The sequence below is a fragment of the Parasteatoda tepidariorum genome, unplaced genomic scaffold (assembly GCF_982258835.1).
Source record: "Parasteatoda tepidariorum strain Cologne lab strain unplaced genomic scaffold, Ptep-v5.0 scaffold_104, whole genome shotgun sequence".
Lineage (NCBI taxonomy): Eukaryota > Metazoa > Arthropoda > Arachnida > Araneae > Theridiidae > Parasteatoda > Parasteatoda tepidariorum.
Window position 1 is genome coordinate 49,602 of NW_028257463.1, and position 15,306 is coordinate 64,907.

The window sequence follows — 15,306 nt, forward strand, 5'->3', positions numbered from 1 at the left end:
AGTGTACCCTAATACAGGAAATAATTATAGGTCATTTAGGGGGTACACAGCGTGACCCTAAATTTTACTATGTATGCTTATGCGAAATAGAGTGTTCTGAGAAGCTTAAAATGAAGAAATAAGCGTTCTAAAATGCTTTAAAAATTCAAAGACATCTTTCAATGGTTAACCTAGCGCAAGGCGCAATATCAGACCTTAATATTGACCCGTAATATTTAAATTGGACCAGGTATTATATTACAGGGTAAAAGTGTACCCTACCACAGGAAATAATTATAGGTCAATTAGGGGGTACACTATGTATATTTTTAAATAGTGCATTAAAACAAGGAAATACGAAGACACTTTTCTATGTTAACTAACGGCACGGTATGGGACCTTAATATTGACCTATAATTTTTAAATTGTACCACGTATTTTATTACAAGGTAATAGTGTACCTTACCACAGGAAATAATTATAGGTCAATTAGGTGGTACACAGCGTGACCCTAAAATTGACTATGTATGCCTATGCGAAATAGAGTGTTCTGAGAAGCTTAAAATGAAGAAATAAGCGTTCTAAAATGCTTTAAAAATTCAAAGACATCTTTCAATGGTTAACTAACGCAAGGCGCGATATCAGACCTTAATATGGAACCATAATATTTCAATTGGACCAGGTATTATATTACAGGGTAATAGTGTACCCTACAACAGGAAATATTTATAGGTCAATTAGGGGTACACTATGTATGTTTTAAATAGTGCATTAAAACAAGAAAATACGAAGACACTTTTCTATGTTAACTAACGGCACGGTATTGCACCTTAATATTGACCTATAATTTTTAAATTGGACCACGTATTATATTACAGGGTTATAGTGTACCCTACCACAGGAAATAATTATAGGTCAATTAGGGGGTACACAGAGTGACCCTAAAGTTTACTATGTATGCCTATGCGAAATAAAGTGTTCTGAGAAGCTTAAAATGAGGAAATAAGCGTTCTAAAATGCTTTAAAAATTCAAAGACATTTTTCTATGTTAACTAACGGCACTGTATCGGACCTTAATATTGACCTATAATTTTTAAATTGGACCACGTATTATATTAGAGGGTAATAGTGTACCCTACCACAGGAAATAATTATAGGTCAATTAGGGGGTACACTATGTATATTTTAAATAGTGCATTAAAACAAGGAAATACGAAGACATTTTTCAATGTTAACTAACGGCACGGTATCGGAACTTAATATTGACCTATAATTTTTAAATTGGACCACGTATTATATTACAGGGTAATAGTGTGCCCTACCGCAGGAAATAATTATAGGTCATTTAGGGGGTACACAGCGTGACCCCTAAATTTTACTATGTATGCCTATGCGAAATAGAGTGCTCTGAGAAGCTTAAAATGAAGAAATAAGCGTTCTAAAATGCTTTAAAAATTCAAAGACATCTTTCAATGGTTAACTAACGCAAGGCGCAATATCAGACCTTAATATTGACCCATAATATTTAAATTGGACCAGGTATTATATTACAGGGTAATAGTGTACCCCACCAAAGAAAATAATTATAGGTCAATTAGGGGGTACACTATGTATATTTTAAATAGTGCATTAAAACAAGGAAATACGAATACACTTTTCTATGTTAACTAACGGCACGGTATCGGACCTTAATATTGACCTATAATTTTTAAATTGGACCACGTATTATATTACAGGGTTATAGTGTACCCTACCACAGGAAATAATTAGAGGTCAATTAGGGGGTACACAGAGAGACCCTAAAGTTTACTATGTATGCCTATGCGAAATAAAGTGTTCTGAGAAGCTTAAAATGAGGAAATAAGCGTTTTAAAATGCTTTAAAAATTCAAAGACATTTTTCAATGTTAACTAACGGCACGGTATCGGTCCTTAATATTGACCTATAATTTTTAAATTGGACCACGTATTATATTACAGGGTAATAGTGTACCCTAATACAGGAAATAATTATAGGTCATTTAGGGGTACACAGCGTGACCCTAAATTTTACTATGTATGCTTATGCGAAATAGAGTGTTCTGAGAAGCTTAAAATGAAGAAATAAGCGTTCTAAAATGCTTTAAAAATTCAAAGACATCTTTCAATGGTTAACTAGCGCAAGGCGCAATATCAGACCTTAATATTGACCCGTAATATTTAAATTGGACCAGGTATTATATTACAGGGTAAAAGTGTACCCTACCACAGGAAATAATTATAGGTCAATTAGGGGGTACACTATGTATATTTTAAATAGTGCATTAAAACAAGGAAATACGAAGACACTTTTCTATGTTAACTAACGGCACGGTATCGGACCTTAATATTGACCTATAATTTTTAAATTGTACCACGTATTTTATTACAAGGTAATAGTGTACCTTACCACAGGAAATAATTATAGGTCAATTAGGTGGTACACAGCGTGACCCTAAAATTGACTATGTATGCCTATGCGAAATAGAGTGTTCTGAGAAAGCTTAAAATGAAGAAATAAGCGTTCTAAAATGCTTTAAAAATTCAAAGACATCTTTCAATGGTTAACTAACGCAAGGCGCGATATCAGACCTTAATATGGAACCATAATATTTCAATTGGACCAGGTATTATATTACAGGGTAATAGTGTACCCTACAACAGGAAATATTTATAGGTCAATTAGGGGGTACACTATGTATGTTTTAAATAGTGCATTAAAACAAGAAAATACGAAGACACTTTTCTATGTTAACTAACGGCACGGTATTGCACCTTAATATTGACCTATAATTTTTAAATTGGACCACGTATTATATTACAGGGTTATAGTGTACCCTACCACAGGAAATAATTATAGGTCAATTAGGGGGTACACAGAGTGACCCTAAAGTTTACTATGTATGCCTATGCGAAATAAAGTGTTCTGAGAAGCTTAAAATGAGGAAATAAGTGTTCTAAATGCTTTAAAAATTCAAAGACATTTTTCTATGTTAACTAACGGCACTGTATCGGACCTTAATATTGACCTATAATTTTTAAATTGGACCACGTATTATATTAGAGGGTAATAGTGTACCCTACCACAGGAAATAATTATAGGTCAATTAGGGGGTACACTATGTATATTTTAAATAGTGCATTAAAACAAGGAAATACGAAGACATTTTTCAATGTTAACTAACGGCACGGTATCGGAACTTAATATTGACCTATAATTTTTAAATTGGACCACGTATTATATTACAGGGTAATAGTGTGCCCTACCGCAGGAAATAATTATAGGTCATTTAGGGGGTACACAGCGTGACCCTAAATTTTACTATGTATGCCTATGCGAAATAGAGTGCTCTGAGAAGCTTAAAATGAAGAAATAAGCGTTCTAAAATGCTTTAAAAATTCAAAGACATCTTTCAATGGTTAACTAACGCAAGGCGCAATATCAGACCTTAATATTGACCCATAATATTTAAATTGGACCAGGTATTATATTACAGGGTAATAGTGTACCCCACCAAAGGAAATAATTATAGGTCAATTAGGGGGTACACTATGTATATTTAAATAGTGCATTAAAACAAGGAAATACGAATACACTTTTCTATGTTAACTAACGGCACGGTATCGGACCTTAATATTGACCTATAATTTTTAAATTGGACCACGTATTATATTACAGGGTTATAGTGTACCCTACCACAGGAAAAATTATAGGTCAATTAGGGGGTACACAGAGAGACCCTAAAGTTTACTATGTATGCCTATGCGAAATAAAGTGTTCTGAGAAGCTTAAAATGAGGAAATAAGCGTTTTAAAATGCTTTAAAAATTCAAAGACATTTTTCAATGTTAACTAACGGCACGGTATCGGTCCTTAATATTGACCTATAATTTTTAAATTGGACCACGTATTATATTACAGGGTAATAGTGTACCCTAATACAGGAAATAATTATAGGTCATTTAGGGGTACACAGCGTGACCCTAAATTTTACTATGTATGCTTATGCGAAATAGAGTGTTCTGAGAAGCTAAAATGAAGAAATAAGCGTTCTAAAATGCTTTAAAAATTCAAAGACATCTTTCAATGGTTAACTAGCGCAAGGCGCAATATCAGACCTTAATATTGACCCGTAATATTTAAATTGGACCAGGTATTATATTACAGGGTAAAAGTGTACCCTACCACAGGAAATAATTATAGGTCAATTAGGGGGTACACTATGTATATTTTAAATAGTGCATTAAAACAAGGAAATACGAAGACACTTTTCTATGTTAACTAACGGCACGGTATCGGACCTTAATATTGACCTATAATTTTTAAATTGTACCACGTATTTTATTACAAGGTAATAGTGTACCTTACCACAGGAAATAATTATAGGTCAATTAGGGGGTACACTATGTATGTTTTAAATAGTGCATTAAAACAAGAAAATACGAAGACACTTTTCTATGTTAACTAACGGCACGGTATTGCACCTTAATTATTTCCTGTGGTAGGGTACACTATTACTCTCTAATATAATACGTGGTCCAATTTAAAAATTATAGGTCAATATTAAGGTCCGATACAGTGCCGTTAGTTAACATAGAAAAATGTCTTTGAATTTTTAAAGCATTTTAGAACGCTTATTTACTCATTTTAAGCTTCTCAGAACACTTTATTTCGCATAGGCATACATAGTAAACTTTAGGGTCACTCTGTGTACCCCCTAATTGACCTATAATTATTTCCTGTGGTAGGGTACACTATAACCCTGTAATATAATATGTGGTTCAATTTAAAAATTATAGGTCAATATTAAGGTGCAATACCGTGCCGTTAGTTAACATAGAAAAGTGTCTTCGTATTTTCTTGTTTTAATGCACTATTTAAAACATACATAGTGTACCCCCTAATTGACCTATAAATATTTCCTGTTGTAGGGTACACTATTACCCTGTAATATAATACCTGGTCCAATTGAAATATTATGGTTCCATATTAAGGTCTGATATCGCGCCTTGCGTTAGTTAACCATTGAAAGATGTCTTTGAATTTTTAAAGCATTTTAGAACGCTTATTTCTTCATTTTAAGCTTCTCAGAACACTCTATTTCGCATAGGCATACATAGTCAATTTTAGGGTCACGCTGTGTACCACCTAATTGACCTATAATTATTTCCTGTGGTAAGGTACACTATTACCTTGTAATAAAATACGTGGTACAATTTAAAAATTATAGGTCAATATTAAGGTCCGATACCGTGCCGTTAGTTAACATAGAAAAGTGTCTTCGTATTTCCTTGTTTTAATGCACTATTTAAAATATACATAGTGTACCCCCTAATTGACCTATAATTATTTCCTGTGGTAGGGTACACTATTACCCTGTAATATAATACCTGGTCCAATTTAAATATTATGGGTCAATATTAAGGTCTGATATTGCGCCTTGCGCTAGTTAACCATTGAAAGATGTCTTTGAATTTTTAAAGCATTTTAGAACGCTTATTTCTTCATTTTAAGCTTCTCAGAACACTCTATTTCGCATAAGCATACATAGTAAAATTTAGGGTCACGCTGTGTACCCCCTAAATGACCTATAATTATTTCCTGTATTAGGGTACACTATTACCCTGTAATATAATACGTGGTCCAATTTAAAAATTATAGGTCAATATTAAGGACCGATACCGTGCCGTTAGTTAACATTGAAAAATGTCTTTGAATTTTTAAAGCATTTTAGAACGCTTATTTCCTCATTTTAAGCTTCTCAGAACACTTTATTTCGCATAGGCATACATAGTAAACTTTAGGGTCTCTCTGTGTACCCCCTAATTGACCTATAATTATTTCCTGTGGTAGGGTACACTATAACCCTGTAATATAATACGTGGTCCAATTAAAAATTATAGGTCAATATTAAGGTCCAATACCGTGCCGTTAGTTAACATAGAAAAGTGTATTCGTATTTCCTTGTTTTAATGCACTATTTAAAATATACATAGTGTACCCCCTAATTGACCTATAATTATTTCCTTTGGTGGGGTACACTATTACCCTGTAATATAATACCTGGTCCAATTTAAATATTATGGGTCAATATTAAGGTCTGATATTGCGCCTTGCGTTAGTTAACCATTGAAAGATGTCTTTGAATTTTTAAAGCATTTTAGAACGCTTATTTCTTCATTTTAAGCTTCTCAGAGCACTCTATTTCGCATAGGCATACATAGTAAAATTTAGGGTCACGCTGTGTACCCCCTAAATGACCTATAATTATTTCCTGCGGTAGGGCACACTATTACCCTGTAATATAATACGTGGTCCAATTAAAAATTATAGGTCAATATTAAGTTCCGATACCGTGCCGTTAGTTAACATTGAAAAATGTCTTCGTATTTCCTTGTTTTAATGCACTATTTAAAATATACATAGTGTACCCCCTAATTGACCTATAATTATTTCCTGTTTTAGGGTACACTATTACCCTGTAATACAATACCTGGTTCAATTTAAATATTATGGGTCAATATTAAGGTTTGATATTGCGCCTTGCGTTAGTTAACCATTGAAAGATGTCTTTGAATTTTTAAAGCATTTTAGAACGCTTATTTCTTCATTTTAAGCTTCTCAGAACACTCTATTTCGCATAGGCATACATAGTAAAATTTAGGGTCACGCTGTGTACCCCCTAAATGACCTATAATTATTTCCTGTGGTAGGGTACACTATTACCCTCTAATATAATACGTGGTCCAATTTAAAAATTATAGGTCAATATTAAGGTCCGATACAGTGCCGTTAGTTAACATAGAAAAATGTCTTTGAATTTTTAAAGCATTTTAGAACGCTTATTTCCTCATTTTAAGCTTCTCAGAACACTTTATTTCGCATAGGCATACATAGTAAACTTTAGGGTCACTCTGTGTACCCCCTAATTGACCTATAATTATTTCCTGTGGTAGGGTACACTATAACCCTGTAATATAATACGTGGTCCAATTTAAAAATTATAGGTCAATATTAAGGTGCAATACCGTGCCGTTAGTTAACATAGAAAAGTGTCTTCGTATTTTCTTGTTTTAATGCACTATTTAAAACATACATAGTGTACCCCCTAATTGACCTATAAATATTTCCTGTTGTAGGGTACACTATTACCCTGTAATATAATACCTGGTCCAATTGAAATATTATGGTTCCATATTAAGGTCTGATATCGCGCCTTGCGTTAGTTAACCATTGAAAGATGTCTTTGAATTTTTAAAGCATTTTAGAACGCTTATTTCTTCATTTTAAGCTTCTCAGAACACTCTATTTCGCATAGGCATACATAGTCAATTTTAGGGTCACGCTGTGTACCTTCGCATAGGCATACATAGTCAATTTTAGGGTCACGCTGTGTACCACCTAATTGACCTATAATTATTTCCTGTGGTAAGGTACACTATTACCTTGTAATAAAATACGTGGTACAATTTAAAAATTATAGGTCAATATTAAAGTCCGATACCGTGCCGTTAGTTAACATAGAAAAGTGTCTTCGTATTTCCTTGTTTTAATGCACTATTTAAAATATACATAGTGTACCCCCTAATTGACCTATAATTATTTCCTGTGGTAGGGTACACTATTACCCTGTAATATAATACCTGGTCCAATTTAAATATTATGGGTCAATATTAAGGTCTGATATTGCGCCTTGCGCTAGTTAACCATTGAAAGATGTCTTTGAATTTTTAAAGCATTTTAGAACGCTTATTTCTTCATTTTAAGCTTCTCAGAACACTCTATTTCGCATAAGCATACATAGTAAAATTTAGGGTCACGCTGTGTACCCCCTAAATGACCTATAATTATTTCCTGTATTAGGGTACACTATTACCCTGTAATATAATACGTGGTCCAATTTAAAAATTATAGGTCAATATTAAGGACCGATACCGTGCCGTTAGTTAACATTGAAAAATGTCTTTGAATTTTTAAAGCATTTTAGAACGCTTATTTCCTCATTTTAAGCTTCTCAGAACACTTTATTTCGCATAGGCATACATAGTAAACTTTAGGGTCTCTCTGTGTACCCCCTAATTGACCTATAATTATTTCCTGTGGTAGGGTACACTATAACCCTGTAATATAATACGTGGTCCAATTTAAAAATTTATGGTCAATATTAAGGTCCGATACCGTGCCGTTAGTTAACATAGAAAAGTGTATTCGTATTTCCTTGTTTTAATGCACTATTTAAAATATACATAGTGTACCCCCTAATTGACCTATAATTATTTCCTTTGGTGGGGTACACTATTACCCTGTAATATAATACCTGGTCCAATTGAAATATTATGGGTCAATATTAAGGTCTGATATCGCGCCTTGCGTTAGTTAACCATTGAAAGATGTCTTTGAATTTTTAAAGCATTTTAGAACGCTTATTTCTTCATTTTAAGCTTCTCAGAACACTCTATTTCGCATAGGCATACATAGTCAATTTTAGGGTCACGCTGTGTACCACCTAATTGACCTATAATTATTTCCTGTGGTAAGGTACACTATTACCTTGTAATAAAATACGTGGTACAATTTAAAATTATAGGTCAATATTAAGGTCCGATACCGTGCCGTTAGTTAACATAGAAAAGTGTCTTCGTATTTCCTTGTTTTAATGCACTATTTAAAATATACATAGTGTACCCCTAATTGACCTATAATTATTTCCTGTGGTAGGGTACACTATTACCCTGTAATATAATACCTGGTCCAATTTAAATATTATGGGTCAATATTAAGGTCTGATATTGCGCCTTGCGCTAGTTAACCATTGAAAGATGTCTTTGAATTTTTAAAGCATTTTAGAACGCTTATTTCTTCATTTTAAGCTTCTCAGAACACTCTATTTCGCATAAGCATACATAGTAAAATTTAGGGTCACGCTGTGTACCCCCTAAATGACCTATAATTATTTCCTGTATTAGGGTACACTATTACCCTGTAATATAATACGTGGTCCAATTTAAAAATTATAGGTCAATATTAAGGACCGATACCGTGCCGTTAGTTAACATTGAAAAATGTCTTTGAATTTTTAAAGCATTTTAGAACGCTTATTTCCTCATTTTAAGCTTCTCAGAACACTTTATTTCGCATAGGCATACATAGTAAACTTTAGGGTCTCTCTGTGTACCCCCTAATTGACCTATAATTATTTCCTGTGGTAGGGCACACTATTACCCTGTAATATAATACGTGGTCCAATTTAAAATTATAGGTCAATATTAAGTTCCGATACCGTGACGTTAGTTAACATTGAAAAATGTCTTCGTATTTCCTTGTTTTAATGCACTATTTAAAATATACATAGTGTACCCCCTAATTGACCTATAATTATTTCCTGTGGTAGGGTACACTATTACCCTGTAATACAATACCTGGTTCAATTTAAATATAATGGGTCAATATTAAGGTTTGATATTGCGCCTTGCGTTAGTTAACCATTGAAAGATGTCTTTGAATTTTTAAAGCATTTAGAACGCTTATTTCTTCATTTTAAGCTTCTCAGAACACTTTATTTCGCATAGGCATACATAGTAAACTTTAGGGTCACGCTGTGTACCCCCTAATTGACCTATAATTATTTCCTGTGGTAAGGTACACTATTACCCTGTAATATAATAGGTGGTCCAATTTAAAACTCATAGGTCAATATTAAGGTCCGATACCGTGCCGTTAGTTAGCATAGAAATATGTCATTGAATTTTTAAAGCATTTTAGAACGCTTATTTCCTCATTTTAAGCTTCTCAGAACACTTTATTTCGCATAGGCTTACATAGTAAACTTTAGGGTCACTCTGCGTACCCCCTAATTGACCTATAATTATTTCCTGTGGTAGGGTACACTATAACCCTGTAATATAATACGTGGTCCAATTTAAAATTATAGGTCACTATTAAGGTCCGATACCGTGCCGTTAGTTAACATAGAAAAGTGTCTTCGTATTTCCTTGTTTTAATGCACTATTTAAAATATACATAGTGTACCCCCTAATTGACCTATAATTATTTCTGTGGTAGGGTACACTATTACCCTGTAATATAATACCTGGTCCAATTTAAATATTATGGGTCAATATTAAGGTCTGATATCGCGCCTTGCGTTAGTTAACCATTGAAAGATGTCTTTGAATTTTTAAAGCATTTTAGAACGCTTATTTCTTCATTTTAAGCTTCTCAGAACACTCTATTTCGCATAGGCATACATAGTAAATTTAGGGTCACGCTGTGTACCACCTAATTGACCTATAATTATTTCCTGTGGTAAGGTACACTATTACCCCGTAATATAATACGTGTACAATTTAAAAATTATAGGTCAATATTAAGGTCCGATACCGTGCCGTTAGTTAACATAGAAAAGTGTTTTCGTATTTCCTTGTTTTAATGCACTATTTAAAATATACATAGTGTACCCCCTAAATGACCTATAATTATTTCCTGTGGTAGGGTACACTATTACCCTGTAATATAATAGGTGGTCCAATTTAAAAATTATAGGTCAATATTAAGGTCCGATACCGTGAAGTTAGTTAACATAGAAAAATGTCTTTGAATTTTAAATCATTTTAGAACGCTTATTTCCTCATTTTAAGCTTCTCAGAACACTTTATTTCGCATAGGCATACATAGTAAACTTTAGGGTCACTCTGTGTACCCCCTAATTGACCTATAATTATTTCCTGTGGTAGGGTACACTATAACCCTGTAATATAATACGTGGTCCAGTTTAAAAATTATAGGTCAATATTAAGGTCCGATACCGTGCCGTTAGTTAACGTAGAAAAGTGTCTTCGTATTTCCTTGTTTTAATGCACTATTTAAAATATACATAGTGTACCGCCTAATTGACCTATAATTATTTCCTGTGGTAGGGTACACTATTACCCTGTAATATAATACCTGGTCCAATTGAAATATTATGGGTCAATATTAAGGTCTGATATCGCGCCTTGCGTTAGTTAACCATTGAAAGATGTCTTTGAATTTTTAAAGCATTTTAGAACGCTTATTTCTTCATTTTAAGCTTCTCAGAACACTCTATTTCGCATAGGCAATACATAGTCAATTTTAGGGTCACGCTGTGTACCACCTAATTGACCTATAATTATTTCCTGTGGTAAGGTACACTATTACCTTGTAATAAAATACGTGGTACAATTTAAAAATTATAGGTCAATATTAAGGTCCGATACCGTGCCGTTAGTTAACATAGAAAAGTGTCTTCGTATTTCCTTGTTTTAATGCACTATTTAAAATATACATAGTGTACCCCTAATTGACCTATAATTATTTCCTGTGTAGGGTACACTATTACCCTGTAATATAATACCTGGTCCAATTTAAATATTATGGGTCAATATTAAGGTCTGATATTGCGCCTTGCGCTAGTTAACCATTGAAAGATGTCTTTGAATTTTTAAAGCATTTTAGAACGCTTATTTCTTCATTTTAAGCTTCTCAGAACACTCTATTTCGCATAAGCATACATAGTAAAATTTAGGGTCACGCTGTGTACCCCCTAAATGACCTATAATTATTTCCTGTATTAGGGTACACTATTACCCTGTAATATAATACGTGTCCAATTTAAAATTATAGGTCAATATTAAGGACCGATACCGTGCCGTTAGTTAACATTGAAAAATGTCTTTGAATTTTAAAGCATTTTAGAACGCTTATTTCCTCATTTTAAGCTTCTCAGAACACTTTATTTCGCATAGGCATACATAGTAAACTTTAGGGTCTCTCTGTGTACCCCCTAATTGACCTATAATTATTTCCTGTGGTAGGGCACACTATTACCCTGTAATATAATACGTGGTCCAATTTAAAAATTATAGGTCAATATTAAGTTCCGATACCGTGACGTTAGTTAACATTGAAAAATGTCTTCGTATTTCCTTGTTTTAATGCACTATTTAAAATATACATAGTGTACCCCTAATTGACCTATAATTATTTCCTGTGGTAGGGTACACTATTACCCTGTAATACAATACCTGGTTCAATTTAAATATAATGGGTCAATATTAAGGTTGATATTGCGCCTTGCGTTAGTTAACCATTGAAAGATGTCTTTGAATTTTTAAAGCATTTTAGAACGCTTATTTCTTCATTTTAAGCTTCTCAGAACACTTTATTTCGCATAGGCATACATAGTAAACTTAGGGTCACGCTGTGTACCCCCTAATTGACCTATAATTATTTCCTGTGGTAAGGTACACTATTACCCTGTAATATAATAGGTGGTCCAATTTAAAACTCATAGGTCAATATTAAGGTCCGATACCGTGCCGTTAGTTAGCATAGAAATATGTCATTGAATTTTTAAAGCATTTTAGAACGCTTATTTCCTCATTTTAAGCTTCTCAGAACACTTTATTTCGCATAGGCTTACATAGTAAACTTTAGGGTCACTCTGCGTACCCCCTAATTGACCTATAATTATTTCCTGTGGTAGGGTACACTATAACCCTGTAATATAATACGTGGTCCAATTTAAAAATTATAGGTCACTATTAAGGTCCGATACCGTGCCGTTAGTTAACATAGAAAAGTGTCTTCGTATTTCCTTGTTTAATGCACTATTTAAAATATACATAGTGTACCCCCTAATTGACCTATAATTATTTCCTGTGGTAGGGTACACTATTACCCTGTAATATAATACCTGGTCCAATTTAAATATTATGGGTCAATATTAAGGTCTGATATCGCGCCTTGCGTTAGTTAACCATTGAAAGATGTCTTTGAATTTTTAAAGCATTTTAGAACGCTTATTTCTTCATTTTAAGCTTCTCAGAACACTCTATTTCGCATAGGCATACATAGTAAATTTTAGGGTCACGCTGTGTACCACCTAATTGACCTATAATTATTTCCTGTGGTAAGGTACACTATTACCCCGTAATATAATACGTGGTACAATTTAAAAATTATAGGTCAATATTAAGGTCCGATACCGTGCCGTTAGTTAACATAGAAAAGTGTTTTCGTATTTCCTTGTTTTAATGCACTATTTAAAATATACATAGTGTACCCCCTAAATGACCTATAATTATTTCCTGTGGTAGGGTACACTATTACCCTGTAATATAATAGGTGGTCCAATTTAAAAATTATAGGTCAATATTAAGGTCCGATACCGTGAAGTTAGTTAACATAGAAAAATGTCTTTGAATTTTTAAATCATTTTAGAACGCTTATTTCCTCATTTTAAGCTTCTCAGAACACTTTATTTCGCATAGGCATACATAGTAAACTTTAGGGTCACTCTGTGTACCCCCTAATTGACCTATAATTATTTTCTGTGGTAGGGTACACTATAACCCTGTAATATAATACGTGGTCCAGTTTAAAAATTATAGGTCAATATTAAGGTCCGATACCGTGCCGTTAGTTAACGTAGAAAAGTGTCTTCGTATTTCCTTGTTTTAATGCACTATTTAAAATATACATAGTGTACCGCCTAATTGACCTATAATTATTTCCTGTGGTAGGGTACACTATTACCCTGTAATATAATACCTGGTCCAATTTAAATATTATGGGTCAATATTAAGGTCTGATATTGCGAATTGCGTTAGTTAACCATTGAAAGATGTTTTTGAATTTTTAAAGCATTTTAGAACGCTTATTTCTTCATTTAGCATCTCAGAACACTCTATTTCGCATAGGCATATATATAGTAAACTTTAGGGTCACTCTGTGTACCCCCTAATTGACCTATAATTATTTCCTGTGGTAGGGTACACTATAACCCTGTAATATAATACGTGGTCCAATTTAAAAATTATAGGTCAATATTAAGGTCCGATACCGTTCCGTTAGTTAACATAGAAAAGTGTCTTCGTATTTCCTTGTTTTAATGCACTATTTAAAATATACATAGTGTACCCCCTAATTGACCTATAATAATTTCCTGTGGTAGGGTACACTATTACCCTGTAATATAATACCTGGTCCAATTTAAATATTATGGGTCAATATTAAGGGCTGATATTGCGCCTTGCGTTAGTTAACCATTGGAAGATGTCTTTGAATTTTTAAAGCATTTTAGAACGCTTATTTCTTCATTTTAAGCTTCTCAGAACACTTTATTTTGCATAGGCATACATAGTAAACTTTAGGTCACGCTGTGTACCCCCTAATTGACCTACAATTATTTCCTTTGGTAGGGTACACTATAACCCTGTAATATAATACCTGGTCCAATTTAAATTTTATGGGTCAATATTAAGGTCTGATATTGCGCCTTGCGTTAGTTAACCATTGAAAGATTTCTTTGAATTTTTAAAGCATTTTAGAACGCTTATTTCTTCATTTTAAGCTTCTCAGAACACTCTATTTCGCATAGGCATACATAGTAAAATTTAGGGTCACGCTGTGTACCCCCTAAATGACCTATAATTATTTCCTGTGGTAGGGTACACTATTACCCTGTAATATAATACGTGGTCCAATTTAAAAATTATAGGTCAATATTAAGTTCCGATACCGTGCCGTTAGTTAACATTGAAAAATGTCTTCGTATTTCCTTGTATTAATGCACTATTTAAAATATACATAGTGTACCCCCTAATTGACCTATAATTATTTCCTGTGGTAGGGTACACTATTACCCTGTAATATAATACCTGGTCCAATTTAAATATTATGGGTCAATATTAAGGTCTGATATTGCGCCTTGCGTTAGTTAACCATTGAAAGATGTCTTTGAATTTTTAAAGCATTTTAGAACGCTTATTTCTTCATTTTAAGCATCTCAGAACACTCTATTCACTCTATTTCGCATAGGCATATATAGAAAACTTTAGGGTCACTCTGTGTACCCCCTAATTGACCTATAATTATTTCTGTGGTAGGGTACACTATAACCCTGTAATATAATACGTGGTCCAATTTAAAAATTATAGGTCAATATTAAGGTCCGATACCGTGCCGTTAGTTAACATAGAAAAGTATCTTCGTATTTCCTTGTTTTAATGCACTATTTAAAATATACATAGTGTACCCCCTAATTGACCTATAATTATATCCTGTGGTAGGGTACACTATTACCCTGTAATATAATACCTGGTCCAATTTAAATATTATGGGTCAATATTAAGGTCTGATATTGCGCCTTGCGTTAGTTAACCATTGGAAGATGTCTTTGAATTTTTAAAGCATTTCAGAACGCTTATTTCTTCATTTTAAGCATCTCAGAACACTCTATTTCGCATAGGCATACATAGTAAAATTTAGGGTCACGCTGTGTAAACGC